This window comes from Lolium rigidum, chromosome 3, assembly GCF_022539505.1.
Source record: "Lolium rigidum isolate FL_2022 chromosome 3, APGP_CSIRO_Lrig_0.1, whole genome shotgun sequence".
NCBI classification, from domain to species: domain Eukaryota; kingdom Viridiplantae; phylum Streptophyta; class Magnoliopsida; order Poales; family Poaceae; genus Lolium; species Lolium rigidum.
In genome coordinates this window covers 26598683-26621881 of record NC_061510.1, presented here as the reverse complement: position 1 = coordinate 26621881, position 23199 = coordinate 26598683, and the positions used below count along the sequence as shown (strand labels likewise).

General features: G+C 48.8%; 1 long non-coding RNA gene across 1 annotated transcript; it reads right to left on the bottom strand.

The window, feature by feature from the left end:
- Positions 1–1101: 1101 nt before the first annotated feature.
- Positions 1102–1511, bottom strand: LOC124697619. Its single transcript, XR_007000816.1, has 3 exons — positions 1439–1511; positions 1217–1345; positions 1102–1140 (listed from the first exon to the last, which is right to left on the bottom strand). It is a non-coding gene; the product is annotated as an uncharacterized LOC124697619 (long non-coding RNA).
- Between the last annotated feature and the right edge of the window lie 21688 nt (positions 1512–23199).

Here is a 23199-nt window from a genome sequence, read left to right as displayed (position 1 = left end):
GCACATCTGTTGGATTTTGAAGAAATGGGCAGACTTTGTTGACACAAAAACATATATCTGGGCGTGTTAAAGTGAGGTATTGTAAGGCTCCAACAACACTTCGATACCTTCACTACGGGAACCAGCGGAGGGGCCGACGGCCGGCGGCCGTCGGCACAGCATCAACTGCCGTCGGCCCACGTCTGTGCCGACGGCCGCCGTCGGCACACCGCCGTCGGCACAGTATCGCCTCGGCACAGACTGGCTCGCCGTCGGCCCAGCCTTTGCCGTCGGCACGGACTCCAGCCCGACGGTCAAACGACGCCGTCGGCACAGTGAGCCGTCGGCACGGTCAACGTGGGGCCCGCGGAGCGTCTAACGGCCGTTAGGTCAAGGGAGGTACTCGTGCCGACGGCCAGCCGTCGGCCTAGACACTGCCATCGGAGGACCAGAGGCTGCCACGCGTCCACGACCCTGCTGCTGTGCCGACGGCCAAGCCGTCGGCCCAGATGCTGCCATCGGAGGACCAGAGGATGCCACGCGTCCACGCCCCTGCTGCTGTGCCGACGGCTTGCTGCCATCGGAGGACCAGAGGATGCCACGCGTCCACGCCCCTGCTCCTGTGCCGACGGCCAAGCCGTCGGCCCAGGTCCGTCGGCACAGCCCCTGCCATTTGGCACGTCCAGGGGGCTGTGCCGACGGCTATGCCGTCGGCACAGACCATACCATTTGGTTTCCCGCTGCATTTCCTGGCCCAGCACAGCACGCACAGCATATATAGCAGTAATATACATTCAAATGCATCACAAATGTTGCACAAATGTTGCACAGCACATAATCATCATCAAATGTAGCAACAACATCATCGTGATACAAATATGTGTCATGTAGCACACACAATCATCATACATCGTCGACACATGGCACACACGATCGACGCACACCCGCTAGACACCTAGCTAAGGGAAACTAAGATCGGGGGGTCCGACTCGTAAATTCAGGCGTCCGGCCTTTGTCGAGGTAGACCGAAGTAGAACCATGGCCTGAACCATCGCCAGCAGGTGAAAACCCTGAAGCACCGGGAGAATGGCGGCCGGGGTGCATCGGTGTGCCCTCGCGCGACGAACCAGGAGAGGGTCGGTTCCGCGAACTTCCCGTGCCCTACATGTTTGACAAGAGTTAGCATCTTACACATGGGAAAGGAAAGCGGTGAGAACTGGTTAGGCACGGGACTTACCGGAGTCCGTGCGTAGTATGTGGCCGCGAAAGCTTCCCTCGATGGGCACACTGGAGTCGGCCCCGGCCTAGGTGGCTCCTCTTCCGGAAGTGCGATCCTCTCTCCAGTCTGGAAGAACGTCCTGACCGCCTACAAGATAGTTTAGATGTCAAGCGCCGCAGATATAAAAAAAGGGGAGGTGGGACTTGTCATGTCTTCGAACCATAAAAGATTGGAACTTACACGACTCGTCGCCTCCTGGTACTCTTCCCAAGCCGCTCTCTTGAGGTCCCACTCTGCTACAACCGTCAAATAGTTCTCATAAGCGGCCGCGTAGGCGGCCTCAAAGTGAGCCTACAATTTCCAAGAAAAGGAGTCATGTCAATTTAGCCATTCAGGGATGAATGTTGGAAAGAAGATGGAAATGAGAAAACTTACATCCGTACGACGGTGTCGAGGAGGCGCGACCGGTGGGTCGCCGGCGGTGAGGGTAGACCTGATCTGCGTGAGGGTCCTCTCGCGGCTTGATCACCCCACTAAGAAGCTTCGTGCGGCCATGCTCCGCGCCGCTCCCCGCCACCATAATCGCCGTCAAGTCGGTCTCCTGCTCAATAGGATCATCCACCTCCGGATGAAGACCCTTGAACACCGAGCAGTACTTCGTCCAACTCCTCTTCGGCAAAGCCGAAGTACTCGGGCAGCGAGGGCCGAGGCTGGCTCGGATCGGGCTGCTTCGGCTTCATCTTCCGCCACCCTCCCACCTCGGTGAGAGGCTCCCCGAGTTCCGCCTCCCGCACGAGCAAGATAAATGTTATGTGTATCAAGTAGTAATATGAGGGAAAATAAATGCAAGTTGTTCCATGTATATATGTACCTTGTGCTTCCTGTAGCGCTCGGTGCTGCGGCTTCCCGCACCGTGTGTTCCTCCGAGTGCCCCGGTTTGCCTTGTTGCGCGCGCTCTTGGCGTTGAAGTCGGCGTCTTCGCCAACCCACCTCGCTACCAAGGCCTCAAATGCGTCTTCCTTATTCTCGCACCATAGGGGCATAACCCGAAAAACCAAAACTCATTTGAAGAACACATAATGCAATCCCAACTATGCAGCAACATAGAGTCTCATTGAATATTTACTTACCTTGAAGTAATCTTCCTTTGTCATCTGAGGATCGTCCCTGATATTGTCAGCTTTCTTGACCCTCGTGCCCTGCTCAGCCTTGAAGTGCCCGATGCAGGTATGCTTCCGATTGTACCACCGTTGCCTTGTCAACCTCCGACAAGCCCTAGTCGGTACCACCTTCCCTAGCTCAACCATATCATCGAGCACCTTATAATGGGTCCGCAATCATGCATAAGAATAATTGTGAGAGAGACATGAGTTAGCATAGTGTGGTCATCAACTATGAAGTAAACTCGAGAAGCATGCTTTACCCAAAACTTGGTGTACACGGCGTCGAAGCTGTCCCAAAGCCCGGGCAAGGAGCTGCCTCATAGTCCGCCCAAGTCTCGGCTAGCTTCTTCTCGCCGCCGGGGACCGGAGTGTAAAAGCCCGGCCGATCTGCCTAATAAGAGCTCCAATCATGCTCGACGGCTGGCGAACCCCCTTGTCATATGTCCAATTGCTGCACAATAATCAAAACATTAGTATGCCAATCAGTTATGCACAATAATGAAAACATTAGTACATAGCAAAATGAATCTAAATGTTCAAAATTAAACTTACTCTTTTTCGTTCGGGATGATGAGGGCTTTCGCATCCCGGCTAGTAGGCTCCCTCCTCTCATCGTGGACTTGCGCTTCACCACGAATGCGCAACTTCTTCGGCGCCATCTCCCTCTCCGCCTCCTCGTCCCGCCCCTCCACCTCCATCTCCACCTCCATCTCCACCTCCATCTCCCCTCGCAGGACCGTGTGTGAGCGGACCGGGAAGCCACGTCGCCGAGCGGAGGGTATGTCACCAAGGAAAGGTCCACCTCCACCTCGTCCTCGTCCTCCACCTCCACCTCGTCCTCGTCCTCCACCTCCGCCTCCGCCTCGTCCTCCAGCCTCGTCCTCCACCTCCACCTCGTCCTCCACCTCCACCACGTCCTCCACCTCCACCTACACCTCCACCTCCAACTCCACCCGTGTCATCGTCCGCGTAACGCGAGCTGGCACGCGTTGGTCTTCCACTTCTAGTGGTCCCGGTGAACTTCTCGTTGGCTCATACTCTTCAAAATGGAGTTCATGGATTGCTTGCTTCCGCTCATATTGATCAATCACCTGCATTGACAAAGAGTAAACAAGTAAGCATTCATGCCTTAATAAAATGTAGACACTAAGCAAAAAATAGATACTAAGCATAAGAAGCATATTGAAAAATAGATACTAAGCATAAGAAGCATATTGAAAAATAGATACTAAGCATAAGAAGCATATTGAAAAATAGATACTAAGCATAAGAAGCATATTGAAAAATAAATACTAAGTATAAGAAGCATATGGAAAAATAGATACTAAGCATAAAGGCATAAAGGACCCTCACCTCGAATCATCACTATCATAATGAGGCATTGGGTTCTCATAACGAGGCATTGGGTTCTCATTTTCACTATCACTATCGTATCATGTGAGTAATGAGGTTGGGTGGGAATGTCCGGTGGAGTCTCATCATTGAACCCATTGCCCTCATGTAACTTGGTGAGCATTTGTATGTCCTTTAGGTCCACCACTCGTTTCACCATGAAGATGTGCCTCGTTCTCGAGGTCCTCAAGACCAATTTCTATTTCGAAATCCCCAAAGTTCTCTTGCTCTTGATAAAAAATTCCCTCGTATGTTACAGGGTCAATGTTGTTGTAATCCTCGTCGGAGGGCATGGGTAGCTTACCATGTGGTGATACCTTGAACACGACTTCCCAGCCTTTGAGGTACTCCTTTTGACATGGGTAGGGCAAATAATAAACTTGCTTGGCTTGGTGAGCCACAACAAAGACATCGGCTCCGCTATAGCAGGTTGAAGGCCTAACTTCCACTAACCCAATGGAAGGAGTGCTTCTCTGTCCAACTTGTGGGTCGAACCAGTGGCATTTGAACACAACGAGATTGAGTTGTATGTTTGTCCTATTGAATGTCGGCTCGTATACATTCTCTAACCTTCCGTAGTATTCTATGTCATCGGATCCTTTGGTGAAGACCCCAGTATTTATAGTTTTTGGGTTAGGCCGATTCTTCCGGTGATACTCTGTATGGAAGCGATACCCATTCACATCGTACTTCTCATACATTGAGATTCTACGGTTGCAACCCTGGGAAACACATCTCAGCTCATCCGTCATCTCAACGTTGGGATCACCTCCCTACAAATTCAGTTCAAATTGTTTCTTTGCATTAGTTACGTGTAATAAGAGGGACAAGTCACGGATTGCAAAAGTATTGGATAAAAGGGACTTGTTAGAAATTACTTTTTCGTAGAACCAATCCAGGAATTTTTTCTTTCCGGGACGACTCTCTTTCAAAAGAATCTCCATCTCCGCATCAGAGGGATCCGTCGATCTCGTCCAATATTCATCCTTGTATTGGCTAAAAGGAAGAAAAAACGTATTAGACCAAAATCGAGTTACTAATAGCAAAGTAATTTGTTCACCATTTTACCTTATGAATTTGAGCACTTCTTGCATGTTCGTAACCACATAAAACATTATGCAATCTTTCTCTTCCTTTGTCAAGATGCCCTTTTTAGAGGCACCAGCCTTGCCACCGTGACATTTGAAGAGGAGGAGCTTGGGGTCATGCTTGGGCTCGTCGATATTGTACCGAGATATCGGGTTATGCATAGTGGGAACATCATCCGCATAGTACGTTGTCGTGGCGTCTCGCCATCTCCCGGAGGATAGTTGCCTCAGCTATGCATGCTTCAATCTTATTTTTGTTGCCACATTTGTTTCGAATATACTTGAACTCTCTCTCAATGCAAAACTGCCAACGATACCGCACCGGTCCACCCAAGAGTGCCTCGTTCGCAAGATGCACAATGAGATGTAACATCGGAGTAAAGAAACCTGGTGGAAAGATCATCTCTAACTTGCATAACAACTCCGGCACTTGATCATGCAACTTCGCAATCACCGACTCACATATCCGCTAGCACGGACCGTGCGGAAGAAATGGCTCAACTCCGCAAGCACTCGCCGGACATGCTCGGGGAGATACCCTCGAACCATCACCGGCATCGGTCGCTCAATCCATATATGATAGTCGTGACTCTTGAGCCCGTTTACTTTTCCCGTTGTAAGATTGACTCCCTTACTCATATTCGAACAATAGCCATCTGGGAACATAACGGCGTATTTCAGCCACATCATTGCCTCCTTCTTCTGGAGACTATCAAGCACGTAGTTGGCATGCGGCTTGACCCAATTTTTTCTATTGCCCTCGGGAGGATGCATGTGTAGTCTTTGCCTCGTCACACGTATTCTCAACATCGACTCTAGCCTTGACATTATCCTTTGTCTTGTCGTGAATGTTCAGGACGGTGTTAAAAACGGACTCCCCCACATTCTTTTCGGTGTGCATCATATCGATGTTATGGGGAAGTTCGAGATCCTTGTAATACTCGAGCTGCGTTAAGCCCGGCACGTGAGTCCAGCTTGTGTGTCTCACCATATCCCACATATGTTTTGCCGGGTTCTTTACTACGCCGGAGAGCACGTAGCTCACCATCAACAGCTTCACCATTGAACTTTGGTATCGTTTCTTCTTCACGCACAACTTTGCCCTTTGTGAAGTTCTTTTTGTCTCCTCTCGAACCGATGCCCTCTTTTGAGGTACTTTCGATGTTTGTCAAATGCGACATATTTGCGACCCGCATTCAGCCAAATGAACTCCAATCGGTGCTCGCACACTCGGGCATGGAAACCTACCAGCCGTACAATGCCCGCAAAATAGAGCGTACCCGTGTAGGTCGTGCATGGAATATTGGAACCAAACTTTCATGACAAAGTTTGTCTTCGTTGCTCGGTCGTATGTCAAGGTCCCATGGTGCCAAGAGTGGTGCAAATCATCCACAAGCGGTTGCATGAATACACTCAAATTCTTCCCCGGGTAATCAGGCCCCGGAATGATCATCGACAGGAATATGGTCTTCCTTTGCATAAGGACTCCGGGAGGGAGATTGAGCGGAATAACAAACACGGGCCAACAGCTGTACGCGGATGCTGACATACCATATGGATTGAATCCATCGGTTGCTATCGCAATTCTGACATTCCGAGCATCATTTGCCTTATCAGGGTGTTTTGCATCGAAGTTCTGCCATGCTTTACCATCAGATGGGTGCCCCATGTTTAGTCGTCCCTCCGCGTCCTTGAATCTCAACCCGTTCTTATGCCACGTCATCCGTTTGGCCGACTCCTCGGACATGTAAAGCCGTTGGATTCTTTTTATGAACGGGAGATAACGAAGAATCTTCACGGCGACTTTTGTCCGCACCTTCTCACCATTAGCTCTGGTTATCTCATGATACCTAGAGGACCCACACTTGCTACAATATTTGTCATCCGCAAACTCTTTCCAAAACAAAAGACAGCTTTTGGGACAACAATCATACTTCACATAATCCATGCCGAGCGCTTTCAACATTTTCTTTGCTGCATACATGGTTTTAGGCGGACAATGGCCTTCGGGCAACATGTTACCAACAGCTACCAAATTTTTTTCAAAGCATGCACGGGTGCTCGTCGAACTCGGGCCTTGTCGGCTAGTACTTGCGCGATGGCATCGAGCTGAGAAATTTTTGCACCCTCGTATAGAGGCCTCTTAGCCGCAGCCATCATATCATAGAAGGCCTTTGCGGTAGGCTCGGGTTCCTCCGGTTCTGGCGGTTCCTCCGGCTCGGCGGTCCCTCGGGTTCCGGCGGTTCCTCCCGTTCCGGCGATTCCGGCATGTAGGCATCGTGGAGATCATCTAGCAAGTATCTAATCCCATCGTCCTCATTGCCATCGATTCGCTGCCTCATCACCTCACCTCTCGTCACGTTCGTACCGAGCAAAGTCGACACACGTGACGTAATCAGGCATATACCCATTCAACCAAAGATGTTTAGTCATATCATCCTTTCCGTGACGATGACGCCTCTTGCAACGAGCGCAAGGGCAACTTGGACGAACGCCCGACTTTGAACCACGCGCTAACTCCTTCACTAATAAATTGGTCTTCCATACCCACTCTTCTCGTCATTTCAGCCGAACTAGCACGGCCACCGTACATCCACCCATTATCAGCCATCCTCTCGCTTGATTGGGAGACAAACAACAAATAGTACCATGAAATTAAATGCATCATATTTTTTTTTATTTTACCGGGCGAAACGCATGCATCAACCTACATCTCTACTAGGTGGGCTCCTAGCAGCCGCCGGATCCGTAGTTGGCTACGTTCTCCATGCTCTACCCCGGTCCAAGTCAGAATTTCGGCAGCACCTCCCCGCTGCTCTCCCGATACACGTCTCGGCAAAAAACCGAGAGGATGTGCATCCGGAGAACAATGGGGAGGCGCCGCCGAAATCCTGACTCGGACCGGAGTAGAACATGGAAAACGTAGACAACTACGCATCCGCCGACTGTCCCGTAAATGCCGCAAGCGTTACGGTTGAAAATATGCCGACCACTAATGCATATTTATCCGCGTAACGCTCGCGGACGGGAAGTGACACCTAGGTTACGCAACTTTACTTGAAAAATGAATCTAGTGATGTAAAAAATATGGAGGAGGTGGAGTTTTAGCTCACCCTCGGCGATGTCGGCGACCGTCTCGAATCGTGTCAAGCAGTAGGGACCCGGGGTCGTCACGCCATCGGCCTAGTTTAGACAACAACAAATTCAAATTGTTAAAATCATATTTCTATTTCTATTGGCATCATCTCTGAAATGATAAACACCCTCGCATATAGTTTTTGTTCATGTTGCATATTTAATCTGGACAATTCAGAGATGATGCCAATGATGCATGAAAAATTCAGATTTGAAATCCTCACATTTTTCTGCTGAAAATGGATATATAATTTGCACAATTTAGATTTGTAATTTGAGAGATATGAATTATGCCATAATACTCATTTTATATCAGATTTTAATTATGTCCAAAATTTTATTTACCCAAAAACCAAAACAAAGTTCATAGATGGATAGATCATGAAATGCTGATCAAAATGGATATATAACTTGTCAAATTTGCATTTGTAGAAGTGTAGTTTTAAGTACTTTGAAAAGTATCCAGATTTCAACATTTTTTTAGAAACAAACAAAAAAAAGGTAGCATGCAGGGGGAGGGTGAGTAGGAACCGTGCTCACCCTGGAGGAGGTGGAGGAGGAGTTGCCGGCGACGGGGAGGAAGATGTGGCCGTGTAGACGTCGACGGAGGCGAGGACGGGCTCGCGGGGTTAGAGGAGGCGACGGCGGCGACGGTGAGGAGGAGGGGACGGCGGCGACGGTGAGGAGGAGGGGACGGCGGGGTTGGGGAGGGCGGTGGCGGAGCAGGGGAGGCGGCGGCGGCGGCGCGCGGGGTTGGTGGAGGCGACGGCGGGGTTGGCGCAGGCGGCGGCGGCGGGCGGGGTTGGTGGAGGCGGCGGCGGCGGCGGGGTTGGTGGAGGCGGCGGCGGCGCGCGAGGTAGGCGGCGGCGCGCGGGGCTGGCGGCGGCGCGAGGCAGGCGGCGGCGCGTGGGCTTCGGCGGTGGCGGGCGCGCGGGGTTGGAGCTCGGCGTGAGGGCGTGCGGGCTCGGTCGGCCCGACCACTTAATTACTAACCCTATCCGTAGCCGACGGCTAGGCCGTCGGCACACTTTTTTTTTTTTTTTTTCTATTTTTATTTTTACTTTTTATTTCTATTTTTCTTTTTCTTTTTTTCTTTTTATTTCTTTATTTACTTTTGCAGTGGTTGCTAGGAGCTGAGCGCGCGGGGTGGAGGAGCTGAGGGTGGCGACACATAAAATGACTCCGACACATAAAATGACGCCACACATAAACGGGCCGCGGGACATGCGGTATGGCCGTACCGGGCGCGCGGTTAGTTCCGTCTTTTGCGTGGTTACTAGGACACATAAAATGACGCCACGCGGCTCGCATATGGCTCCGTTAGCTTTGCCAACCGCGCAAACGGGCCGCGGGACATGCGTATGGCCGTACCGGCGCGCGGTTGCACCCGTCCGCCAACGCGCGAAACGGAAAACATTTAGCACATAAAATGACGCGTCCTAGACCTAAAACCATTTTTCCCTCCATTTATTGAGCGAAGGAAAGTGTCGCCCCAGCTCAAATCCGGCCGGTTCCAGCGGATTCGGCGGGCACCGCAGAAGCGGGTGGGATTCCCGCATGGCTTCCGCGCGCATATGGCATGTGATAGGTGGTGCGTAGGAGGTATCCTACCGCTGCGCGGAGGTCCCGCGCGATACCGAAATGCGCACCATGTAGCCGCTTCACAAAAAAGCCCTTCCGCACCCCGAAAATGGAAAAACCGTCGCCCGTGGTTCGGATTGGAAATCCGCGACCGGGGCCTTGCTTCCCATCCTAGGGCCCACGCACGTGCCAAATATGGCCTCGTTCCGACAAACTATGTGGTGAAACGGGCCGTTTCCTACTCATTTCCCCTAAAAGCCATAGAACTCCGGACGAGATAGCCCCGTTCGTGAAGGGTTCTCCAAGATAATTGCCGTATCCCAGCTCCGTCTTTTGCAGTGGTTACTAGGACACATAAAATGACGCCACGCGGCTCCGCTCGATTTTTTGGCTCCGTTTGCTTTGCCAACCGCGCAAAACGGGCCGCCGGGACATGCGGTATGGCCGCACGGGCGCGCGGTTGCACCCGTCCGCCAACGCGCGAAACGGAAAACATTTAGCACATAAAATGACGCGTCCTAGACCTAAAACCATTTTTCCCTCCATTTATTGAGCGAAGGAAAGTGTCGCCCCAGCTCAAATCCGGTCGGCTTCCGACGGATTCGGCGGGGCACCGCAGAAGCGGGTGGGATTCCCGGATGGCTTCCGCGCGCATATGGCATGTGATAGGTGGTGCGTAGGAGGTATCCTACCGCTGCGCGGAGGTCCCGCGCGATACCGAAATGCGCACCATGTAGCCGCTTCACAAAAAAAGCCCTTCCGCACCCCGAAAATGGAAAAACCGTCGCCCGTGGTTCGGATTGGAAATCCGCGACCGGGGCCTTGCTTCCCATCCTAGGGCCCACGCACGTGCCAAATATGGCCTCGTTCCGACAAACTATGTGGTGAAACGGGCCGTTTCCTACTCATTTCCCCTAAAAGCCATAGAACTCCGGACGAGATAGCCCCGTTCGTGAAGGGTTCTCCAAGATAATTGCCGTATCCCGGTTCCGTCTTTTGCAGTGGTTACTAGGACACATAAAATGACGCCACGCGGCTCCGCTCGATTTTTTGGCTCCGTTTGCTTTGCCAACCGCGCAAAACGGGGCCGCCGGGACATGCGGTATGGCCGCACCGGGCGCGCGGTTGCACCCGTCCGCCAACGCGCGAAACGGAAAACATTTAGCACATAAAATGACGCGTCCTAGACCTAAAACCATTTTTCCCTCCATTTATTGAGCGAAGGAAAGTGTCGCCCCGGCTCAAATCCGGTCGGCTTCCGACGGATTCGGCGGGGCACCGCAGAAGCGGGTGGGATTCCCGGATGGCTTCCGCGCGCATATGGCATGTGATAGGTGGTGCGTAGGAGGTATCCTACCGCTGCGCGGAGGTCCCGCGCGATACCGAAATGCGCACCATGTAGCCGCTTCACAAAAAAAGCCCTTCCGCACCCCGAAAATGGAAAAACCGTCGCCCGTGGTTCGGATTGGAAATCCGCGACCGGGGCCTTGCTTCCCATCCTAGGGCCCACGCACGTGCCAAATATGGCCTCGTTCCGACAAACTATGTGGTGAAACGGGCCGTTTCCTACTCATTTCCCCTAAAAGCCATAGAACTCCGGACGAGATAGCCCCGTTCGTGAAGGGTTCTCCAAGATAATTGCCGTATCCCGGTTCCGTCTTTTGCAGTGGTTACTAGGACACATAAAATGACGCCACGCGGCTCCGCTCGATTTTTTGGCTCCGTTTGCTTTGCCAACCGCGCAAAACGGGGCCGCCGGGACATGCGGTATGGCCGCACGGGCGCGCGGTTGCACCCGTCCGCCAACGCGCGAAACGGAAAACATTTAGCACATAAAATGACGCGTCCTAGACCTAAAACCATTTTTCCCTCCATTTATTGAGCGAAGGAAAGTGTCGCCCCAGCTCAAATCCGGCCGGCTTCCAGCGGATTCGGCGGGGCACCGCAGAAGCGGGTGGGATTCCCGCATGGCTTCCGCGCGCATATGGCATGTGATAGGTGGTGCGTAGGAGGTATCCTACCGCTGCGCGGAGGTCCCGCGCGATACCGAAATGCGCACCATGTAGCCGCTTCACAAAAAAAGCCCTTCCGGCACCCCGAAAATGGAAAAACCGTCGCCCGTGGTTCGGATTGGAAATCCGCGACCGGGGCCTTGCTTCCCATCCTAGGGCCCACGCACGTGCCAAATATGGCCTCGTTCCGACAAACTATGTGGTGAAACGGGCCGTTTCCTACTCATTTCCCTAAAAGCCATAGAACTCCGGACGAGATAGCCCCGTTCGTGAAGGGTTCTCCAAGATAATTGCCGTATCCCGGCTCCGTCTTTTGCAGTGGTTACTAGGACACATAAAATGACGCCACGCGGCTCCGCTCGATTTTTTGGCTCCGTTTGCTTTGCCAACCGCGCAAAACGGGGCCGCCGGGACATGCGGTATGGCCGCACCGGGCGCGCGGTTGCACCCGTCCGCCAACGCGCGAAACGGAAAACATTTAGCACATAAAATGACGCGTCCTAGACCTAAAACCATTTTTCCCTCCATTTATTGAGCGAAGGAAAGTGTCGCCCCGCTCAAATCCGGTCGGCTCCAGCGGATTCGGCGGGCACCGCAGAAGCGGGTGGGATTCCCGCATGGCTTCCGCGCGCATATGGAATGTGATAGGTGGTGCGTAGGAGGTATCCTACCGCTGCGCGGAGGTCCCGCGCGATACTGAAATGCGCACCATGTAGCTGCTTCACAAAAAAAGCCCTTCCAGCACCCCGAAAATGGAAAAACCGTCGCCCGTGGTTCGGATTGGAAATCCGCGACCGGGGCCTTGCTTCCCATCCTAGGGCCCACGCACGTGCCAAATATGGCCTCGTTCCGACAAACTATGTGGTGAAACGGGCCGTTTCCTACTCATTTCCCCTAAAAGCCATAGAACTCCGGACGAGATAGCCCCGTTCGTGAAGGGTTCTCCAAGATAATTGCCGTATCCCAGCTCCGTCTTTTGCGTTGGTTACTAGGACACATAAAATGACGCCACGCGGCTCCGCTCGATTTTTTGGCTCCGTTTGCTTTGCCAACCGCGCAAAACGGGGCCGCCGGGACATGCGGTATGGCCGTACCGGCGCGCGGTTGCACCCGTCCGCCAACGCGCGAAACGGAAAACATTTAGCACATAAAATGACGCGTCCTAGACCTAAAACCATTTTTCCCTCCATTTATTGAGCGAAGGAAAGTGTCGCCCAGCTCAAATCCGGTCGGTTCCAGCTGATTCGGCGGGCACCGCAGAAGCGGGTGGGATTCCCGCATGGCTTCCGCGCGCATATGGCATGTGATAGGTGGTGCGTAGGAGGTATCCTACGCTGCGCGGAGGTCCGCGCGATATCGAAATGCGCATCATGTAGCGCTTCACAAAAGCCCTTCGGCACCCGAAAATGGAAAACCGTCGCTCGTGGTTCGGATTGGAAATCGCGACCGGGCCTTGCTTCCATCCTGGGCCTACGCACGTGCCAAATATGGCCTCGTTCCGACAAACTATGTGGTGAAACGGGCCGTTTCCTACTCATTTCCCTAAAGCCATAGAACTCCGACGAGATAGCCGTTCGTGAAGGGTTCTCCAAGATAATTGCCGTATCCCAGTGCCGTCTTTGCGAAAATCGTCAACGCCGGGTACATGCAAGGTTAGCCAAACCCTACATCACACTTGTGCACATATGCTAGGGACATATGCAAGTTTTTAAGCGGTTCCGACGCTCCGCTCGATCTCGTATCTTCGGAAACCCTAGGGCGGGGACCCCGCTGATCTACCCCTATAGCTTTCTCCGTGTGACGGTGTAACAATGGATTTTTTTATTTGCTTTGGTTTGTTTAGGACATATGTACATGGGAAACCATAGGTTGGGCTTACTTTACCATAAAATAGGCTCCATTTTAGCCGTACCAGGAGTTTGCACATACGGATCCCGGATTTTCACCAAGTGCTGGCCCATGTCCGCGAAAATCGTCAACGCCGGGTACATGCAAGGTTAGCCAAACCCTACATCACACTTGTGCACATATGCTAGGGACATATGCAAGTTTTTAAGCGGTTCCGACGCTCCGCTGATCCGTATCTTCGGAAACCCTAGGGCGGGGACCCCGCAGATCTACCCCTATAGCTTTCTCCGTGTGACGGTGTAACAATGGATTTTTTTATTTGCTTTGGTTTGTTTAGGACATATGTACATGGGAAACCATAGGTTGGGCTTACTTTACCATAAAATAGGCTCCATTTTAGCCGTACCGGGAGTTTGCACATACGGATCCCGGATTTTCACCAAGTGCTCGGCCCATGTCTCGCGAAAATCGTCAACGCCGGGTACATGCAAGGTTAGCCAAACCCTACATCACACTTGTGCACATATGCTAGGGACATATGCAAGTTTTTAAGCGGTTCCGACGCTCCGCCGATCCGTATCTTCGGAAACCCTAGGGCGGGGACCCCGCAGATCTACCCCTATAGCTTTCTCCGTGTGACGGTGTAACAATGGATTTTTTTATTTGCTTTGGTTTGTTTAGGACATATGTACATGGGAAACCATAGGTTGGGCTTACTTTACCATAAAATAGGCTCCATTTTAGCCGTACCAGGAGTTTGCACATACGGATCCCGGATTTTCACCAAGTGCTGGCCCATGTCTGCGAAAATCGTCAACGCCGGGTACATGCAAGGTTAGCCAAACCCTACATCACACTTGTGCACATATGCTAGGGACATATGCAAGTTTTTAAGCGGTTCCGACGCTCCGCTGATCCGTATCTTCGGAAACCCTAGGGCGGGGACCCCGCAGATCTACCCCTATAGCTTTCTCCGTGTGACGGTGTAACAATGGATTTTTTTATTTGCTTTGGTTTGTTTAGGACATATGTACATGGGAAACCATAGGTTGGGCTTACTTTACCATAAAATAGGCTCCATTTTAGCCGTACCGGAGTTTGCACATACGGATCCCGGATTTTCACCAAGTGCTGGCCCATGTCCGCGAAAATCGTCAACGCCGGGTACATGCAAGGTTAGCCAAACCCTACATCACACTTGTGCACATATGCTAGGGACATATGCAAGTTTTTAAGCGGTTCCGACGCTCCGCTGATCTGTATCTTCGGAAACCCTAGGGCGGGGACCCCGCAGATCTACCCCTATAGCTTTCTCCGTGTGACGGTGTAACAATGGATTTTTTTATTTGCTTTGGTTTGTTTAGGACATATGTACATGGGAAACCATAGGTTGGGCTTACCAGGAGTTTCCACATACGTATCCCGGATTTTACCCCTATAGTCTATAATCTGCCTGAGTTTTGGGACCATTCCCACCCTTCGATGCTCGATTTCTGACGACACATAATAATGATACACTTAAGAACTTGAGACCCACACACGTAACTAGACCCACACACAAACCAAAACACTTAAAGAACTAGACCACACACAAACCAAAGCACTTAAAGAACTACACCCACACACGAAGCAAAGCACTTAAAAACTACACTACTAACACACAAACCAAAACACTTAAAAAACTAAACCCACACACGAACAAAGCACTTAACACTGGGTCGACACATGACCCGTTAGACACATGGACTCGACACACACACATACTAATCAGTTCTCGAAATCTTCGTCCTCGCTAGGGGTGTCCTCTGGAAGCGGTACTTGAGAGGTACGAAAACCACCGTTCATCATTTTCCCCCCATGTCGACGCCTCTCCTTTGGCGTACTCCGCGTCATATTCGGCCCTCCTCTCGCCGCTTTCCCGCCCTCCTCTCTCTCCCCGTACGCCCGCTTCTCCTTCCGTAATGCGCGCGTGGCCGCGACGTCTCCGGGATGGTCTCCGCGCCACCGTGCCATGAACTGCTCGTCCGCCTCGGTGGTATCAATCCGCCGCCGGCCATCTCCGAACCGCTGCGCTTCACCCTCCGAGCGAAGTAGCGGCTCGCAGAGAGACTCTCGGCTTCCGCCGGAGACCCGACCTCCGGGAAGTTCAATTCGTGGCGCGACCGGCCAAACCTCCAAGCCGCAACGTCGTATGCGCGGGCAGCAGCCTCCTTCGTGTAGAAGGTGCCGAGCCACACACGCACACCACCGGCGGAGATTTCGGACGCGAAATGGCCCGCAGCCCGCCGGCGAACGCCGATGAAGCCCGTGTTGCTACGGCGACGAGGAGCCATCTCGACGGCAGCTGAGCTCGAGAGGATTCTCGTGGTGTTTTTTGGATGAGAGAGTTGATGAGGAGAGAAATGTTGTTGCTGATGTTAGTGTTGAGAAGACATGGCTATATATAGGACGACGAGGGCTGAAACGGCGGGAATAATTGGCGGGAGAGAATGGGCGCGAGAAGAATGGCGGGAGGGAAGGAGGGGAAAAATGGCGGGAACCCGTGCCGACGGCCCGGCCGTCGGCCTACATAGGAAGTAGCGCGAAAAAATGGCGCGAATAAGGGCGGGAAGAAGGAAAATTTGGCGGGAAGCCGTGCCGACGGCCCGGCCGTCGGCCCACTTCACGCCGTTTGCCACCCGCCGACGCCGTTGTCGGTGGCCGTCCGTGGCCCCACCATATGACCATGTGCCGACGGCTAGGCTACGTGCCGTCGGCACGGATAGTGTTTGTGCCGACGGCCAAAGTGTGCCGACGGCGGCCGTCGGTCCTGGTGGTTCTGTGCCGACGGCCAGGCTGTGCCGACGGCTACTTTGCTGGGCTGACGGCGAGCGAGGCTGTGCCGACGGCGGCCGTCGGCACAGATTCTGGCCGTCGGCACGTCGGCGGGTTCCCGTAGTGCATGCCTCTGGGTGGTTCATGTATGCCGACCAGATCAGCAGTTACAACAGCCGCACACCCCTCGCAGGGTGGGACTGGAATTCAATAATGTCGTAACTGGATCTCTCATCCACCCATCACTTTCCATCCAACGGCTACAATCAAGAGATTTCAAAATTTTGCTAAATTTATCTTTTTTGCTACCCTCAAAATAAAAAATATTTTTGATTGAAACTTTTTTGTACTTACAACATGATTTGTTAGCAATATGTACATTTTTTGGCTGGATGGAGAGTGCTGGCTGGCCAGTCACTGAATCCCAGTCCCGCAGGGTGATGGGCCTAGCTCATTTTTTGGTTTGTTTTTTTTTCCTTTTTTCTGTCTTCTCTTTCTTTTTCTTTCATTTTTTTTTATCTCTATTCCATTTTTAGATTGGAAAAATGTTAATATTTTAAAAAATTAAATTTGAAAATATTTAGTTTTCGAAAAATGTTCAAATCTTAAAACTATTTATATTCAAAGTGTTCACATTTCTTAAAAAATCATATTCAAAAAGTGTTCAAATTTGGAAAACGTTTGGATTTTAAAAAACATTCATTTTCAAAAAGTGCTCAAATTTTAAAAATGTTCAGATTCTGAAAATTGTTTCAGATAACAAACATGTTCAACTTGAAGAAAACATAAAAAATGGAAAAGAAAAGAAACAACAGAAAAAGGAAACAAAAAAGGAAAAGCCTTGGGCTGGCCCAATAACCCCGCCTCGAGTGTGCGGCGTGTGGTGCGTGCCGACTAGGTCATCATACACGAACTCCCATGCCGCTGCGGAACTGCTAGTTTAGGAAGGTCGCTCAGGGGCCAAATATGCAAGGGCCAAGATGCAACGAGCGGTCATGGGCCTACGTTCAAGGTCAACATGTCATGCCAGCTTGGTAGAAAGGAGCCTGTGGCAGTGGGAAGCCTTCGAACACGTGCATGCTTGAACGGCCTAGTGATTCAAGTATACATTTCATTGTAGTCAAGGTTAGGCACACTTAGTGTCATGGTTTAAGCGAGGGGCTGCCAGCTTGAAGGGGGCTCATGTATGTTGCCTTAAGCCGCGTGTGGTTTCCTTGCCGCCTAAAGAGAAATCATATGGGCCAAGGTCCATCTCGGAACCTCGTCTCTGTTGAGAGAACTTCACCATCGTCGCATTTGCACCATCTTCCAGCACGAACTACTCCGATGCTTACCATCATTGTTGCTAGCGTGCTCGCCGTTAATCCCTTGCCTCGTCGGCCTAACCGCCTGCTACCACCACTACTGTGTCTCCTCGTCGCACCGCCCTCCTCAAAATCACTGACTCCGCCAGTCCTTTGTGCCTCCTCCCCCAACCCTCCCTCTAACTCCTTCCTTGTCCCCTTCCTATCTGGTGCCGACAAGATAAACCCTAGCCCTAATCCAGTGATACATCCAAAATGTATCTAGTTTTACAATCACTTTGCTCATCGTTTTGTTCGGAGTCTCACCAAAACTTGGATTCAAACTATTGGAACTGATGTTGCTTTTTTGCAAAATTTCATTTGTCTTTTCCGCATAGGAAACAAAGGAAATAATATCGACAAAAGTATTTGAGCTTGTGCGTTTTATTTATCTTCTTCTTACTCTTTCTCTTTTGTTCTGTTCACTTGTTGAACTTTTGGTTAAATATTTTGGTGATTTGATTCTTTGATATAGTTTGCATAGCCATTCGTCTTGTCACTTTTATGAGGGCTCATGTTTTATTTGGTTTTATGTCCAAATTGTATCATGTTCGGTTCTTGAAAGTCTTATGCATGCATATTTACTACATGTATATCTTATGTCATGGTTGCTTTAATTATATATAGGGTAAAATCCATCAAATCCTATATCAGGTAAAATGTTCATGAAATTCAGTTTCATATCTATATGCACATATTTATGTAGAATTTGTCCTATGTTTTGTAGTTTCTCTAACTACTTCAGACCTAATTAGTTTGGGGATCATTTTATACTTGAAGTTTGTTTTAGGTACGTTGGAGAAACATTGGATGGTCATCTCTTTCACAAGGAAAAAGTGATGGCCAAATTTTTATTGGAGACAATCTATGATGATAAACTCATATGTACTACATCCACACCAATACTATCTAGGTAACAAGTTTCTCCCTCATGCATTATTTTCTTGCATCCATCCTTGTGGGTTGTTTCTTGGCATGCATCTTTATTTGGAAATTTTGTGTTTCTTTGCAAAGGTTTTAATGAAACATACTTATTACCAATGCGAGCAAGTTGAGATGAGTGCATATTTTCTAATTATATTAAATCATGTTCATGGTTCAACGATTCTAAACATGACAATGTAGCAATTATATTGCATATCAATCCCTGAAAATGCACACATGCGTACTATTGATGAAATTGCACATCTAGTTTCTTTTTTATTTGATATACTTTGTTTGTGAGACTTTTTTTCTTTCTCAAAGCATCCCAACCATCTTCTTTTCCCTTGTTGATATTTTTCATGTCTTTGATGTGTTTGTGTTTGAAGTTCATTAATGTACAATGATATAATAATTGAGCCTTTGGCCTTTGCTTTCATGCAAAGATCTTATTGGTATATTACATGACTTTGTTTTTTATATCTTATTTTTATCTAGGATGGTGGGAGGTCATGCTAAGCATTATGTTTCAGATTCTTCGAAGACTATGTTTATGATGACTCATCTTTGTACAAATCTTATAATATGCTTTGCCACATCTCTCACATTTTTTGGTTGAATTTTCCTATGTTGCCTCCTTTCATGTGTCTCAACCATTTCCTTGTTGCAAATTATATGCTTCTTTTCTTATCTACGATCCCTTGCACATGTTTTGTGTTCTAAATGATATAGATGGAGTGAGGATGCCATGTTTTTTGCATGTTGTATTCAAGTGCAAAATTCTAATTTATGCACAAAACTTGGGGAGCTTCCTCATTTTATTTAGAGCACCATTTCATTATTATCATAATATCTTCTTTTGGCATTTGGTTGTTTGGATATTATTATTGCTTGTTCATTTGTTGATGCTTCTTCACCTTTGTTATCCTTTTTACGATCTTTCGTCCTTAATATAGTTTAACTTCCTCCGAGTATTTGTTAATGTATATGTGAATTTTATTTCACTTATATATTAAGGATGAAAGATCGTAAAAAAATATACTCGGAGGAAGTTAATAAGTGGGGGAGTTTGCTCTATATTAAGGATGAAAGATCGTAAAAAAGATACTCGGTTGGAAATATATGCAATGGAATTCAAATTCATTTACACGTGCATATTGTGGGAGAGTTTGCTCTATATATGGTGGTTCCACTGACATCATATACTTTCGTAGTATTTGATGTTAGTGCAACCACTTTTGTTATTTAGTTTCCTTACATAAACCCTTTCAAAGAGATTGTCATCAATTACAAGAATAATGAGACTGGAAGTGCATGGTGTTCCCATCTATGGTTTTGGTAATTGATGATAATATCTATGGATTAATGTTTGCATTGAGTTATAATTGTAGGATTTGTTCTTAGTCCATTCTTAAACCATTTTTGGCATCGGGATTGATAGATGAAGAAAGTGAAGAAGATCAATTGATGGCCAAGTTGTTCAAGGGGTGATCCAAAGAATGGCCACGCGGAAGTAGATCATGCTCAAAGCATGTCTTGAAAAATAACAAGAAGAAGATGGACTGAGCTCTTGTGTGTACATTCAAGACATCAACATCATGATGAAATAAGAAATGAAGCGCAAGTTCAAAATAAACCATCTTGAAGAGCGCACATGCTTGAAGCTTGTTGCCCTTATGCTTAGTATGGATATGTGAAGATATGTTGAAGAAGAGGTTCTCGCATCTTGGAGCATGGGGGAGCAATCCGCAAACTTCACCGAGCAAGCACAACCAAGAAAGTGTTCCATCTTGAAGAGGACAAGCAAGAACGTCATCATCAATCTCGATAAAGTTTGTTATTGATAGGGTTTCTTTCTTACCGGTCTCGTGGTGTTAGTTGGGTGACCGGTTTATATGATAGTTTGTTGTACTATCGAGAGGGGCTCTCTTATTAGAATATTTATCGTATCATTCAGAGATAGGTCAAACATTTGCATTCTTGGCATCATATTTCTAGGTTGTTATTTGGAACTTATTCATGTGAGGAGTTAGATCTTGTGGTTACTTTCATTACAAGCTCTAGTTTACAAAAAAAAAAGGTTTTAAGATGAAAAACTTATTGTATTTTTGGTTTTGGAGGTTTTACCGGTCCATCTCTTTTAGAGAAGTCAAACATTTTCATCTTGTGGTTTCATCCTCCGTGGTTCGAGGAGACGATTGGAATGTCTGTATGACGGGAAGGTTACACGAGTCTAGAAGTCAGCGGAGGAGTGCAGCCCACACGTGACGGTTACGAGCATAACTTCCATAAAGGGTATAAGACTTGAGAGGTGGCAGAAAAAAGCTTCCTCCGAGTTCTTAGCCCAATAGAGTAGCAACTATGTCGCTTCAAACGGTGCAACTCAGGGCGGCGTAGTAAGATTAAGGACTTCATTATTGTTGGCCTAGTGATGTGGATTGTGCATTTGATGTTGTCGTAAGCGTGCCCGATCATTTGTAAGATCTTAAACCCTAAATTGCTAGTTGGTAAGCTCACCACATAGGGGTTTAAGATTACCCACATTGAGATTTATGCGGATTCCCAAACGCCTTAATTTGCATCACCCTAGCTCCAAAACCCAAATTGTGGGCAACCAAACAATATAGGCATAAATGGTGCCCTCATACAACCAAAAACTTCGTGGGCATTTAATCATAGTGCAAAAAAAAAAACAGACTCAAACCCATGTTCACCTAGCAACAGTCAAATGAATAAAAAGGGGGAAAATACATACGAGCAACCAAAGTAACCCTAACTGACCACTAACACATGTGGTTCTGCTCAAGGCCAGATCATTCCAAGGTTCTGCAGCCGCCTAAAAGATTAAGTGGTAAATTAAACCTTCCAATAATAACCAACCGGCGCCATAGCTAAACTCCGGACATACAAGGAGCCAGGAATGGAGAGCGTGTGCCGGCCCGGCGGTGCAATTCGCTGCCGATTCATGATGCTACGCTTGAACTTTTGGCCGTATGCGTCGACATTGACTCCGGTAGGTCTCTTTAGTTGCTACGAAGGAGCCAAATGGACTACTGAATTCTAATCTAGTAGCTTAACTATTTAATTACTGGCTTGGTTGCTTTTTGATACTAGTGTCTTGTACTCTTGTTGTTCCAAGACGCGGATCATATATGCATATATTTTAGCTGAGACGCACAGAGTTATAGTACAGTTAAACTCTTCGCTAGGCGGTTCAAGAATCTTTTTAGAACTGTTTCATTTTTAGAGTTCTTTATACTATTGTTGATGATTATCAATCGATCGGTGAATTTTCTGAAAAAATAAGTAAAATAAAAATAAGTGCACTTCAGCAGGTAACCAAAATGGTTACACATGCATTTAGGTTCGGAGAAACAAACTGCTAAACTAAGAGCCGTTGCAAAAGCTAACGAAAACGAGTGTTATGGTACTCTATTCACCATTGTCCCATCACGATTCACGAGTTGAAACTTGAGACATTCGAGATGGGGCCATGACGAAAACTAATCAAAGGCATGTCTTGTTCAGTGCACCGATGATTGTCCTGATTCTGCTTTCCTTAGATAAGCAGATATGCTTAATGTCGGAATCGTGCTTACAATACGTAGGCATATCTCCAGAGGCTTCTTATCCGTTAAGATTTAGGACAGGGCAGCTAACTAAACAGGGAGGGCATGTACACGTCACCCTCACAACCGAGCTGATTTATCCGAGAGACGCAAGTGAGCTCTCGATCCTTCTTGGTGACCAACTGTAAACTCAAGGGTACTGCTAATGTGTAACCGTGGTCGCTTCATCACTAATATTAGGTGACTTTTTAACGTCATGCTTAGCAGCAAAATATAAATAAAATTACTAGTAATAACAGAGAACTAGCAATAAGACAGTTATAACATAGTTTCAACTTCCAAGCTCCTTTTGTTCGCTTTTCATGGTTAGTCTGTGCCATCTTTATATGCCGACATGGTAGTAATATTCAGGCACAAGTCTGCCAAGATGCTTAGATGATGCAAGGATAGCAACGTCCCATATGTTAGACTATTGAGACGATCGATGATGCTTGATGGAAAAAGAAAAACAATCAATCGGCGATGTCACTTTCTGGAGGATACGGTGTAACGGGCGAGTTCACTATTCTCCAAGCACAGCAGGCTGGTGGCTACTGCATGATAAAACAAAAAAAAAAACTGAAAGGAGAACAACAATAGATAACCAGGTGACGAGGTTGTGGCAGATCACACGATCCCGCGTCTAGCTGCGGCGGCGAGTTGAGGGCAAGGCTGCCGGTGAAAACCCTGGTCATGGCAGCTGGGGCTAGGTCTATATGTGGTGCAGTCATCATCTACTCACTGGTGCTGCTTCAACGAAAACCGTAAACCTAGGTCTCTCGGATCGAACAATGGTGTGGATTCAGTGTCGCTCTCCCTCGTGGGGGCATTGTTTTTTAAGCAACGGCTGGATGATAGAGGCAATAGGTACAGTGGTGTGTATCTATTGGGTCGACGACGGCGAGTCTCGGCAACACAATGTCACGAGGGCCTCGCACAAAGCAGGGGCGTTGTCTAGCGTCATGGCAAGCTTGGCGAGGGTTCTGCCCTTAAGATTGCTCAACGGTTGGTGGCAGTGACGGCTTCCAGAGCGAGTGCATGAGGCGCTCACAAAAGGTCTGCTAGACCAGATGTATGCTTCTATTTCACCATAGCG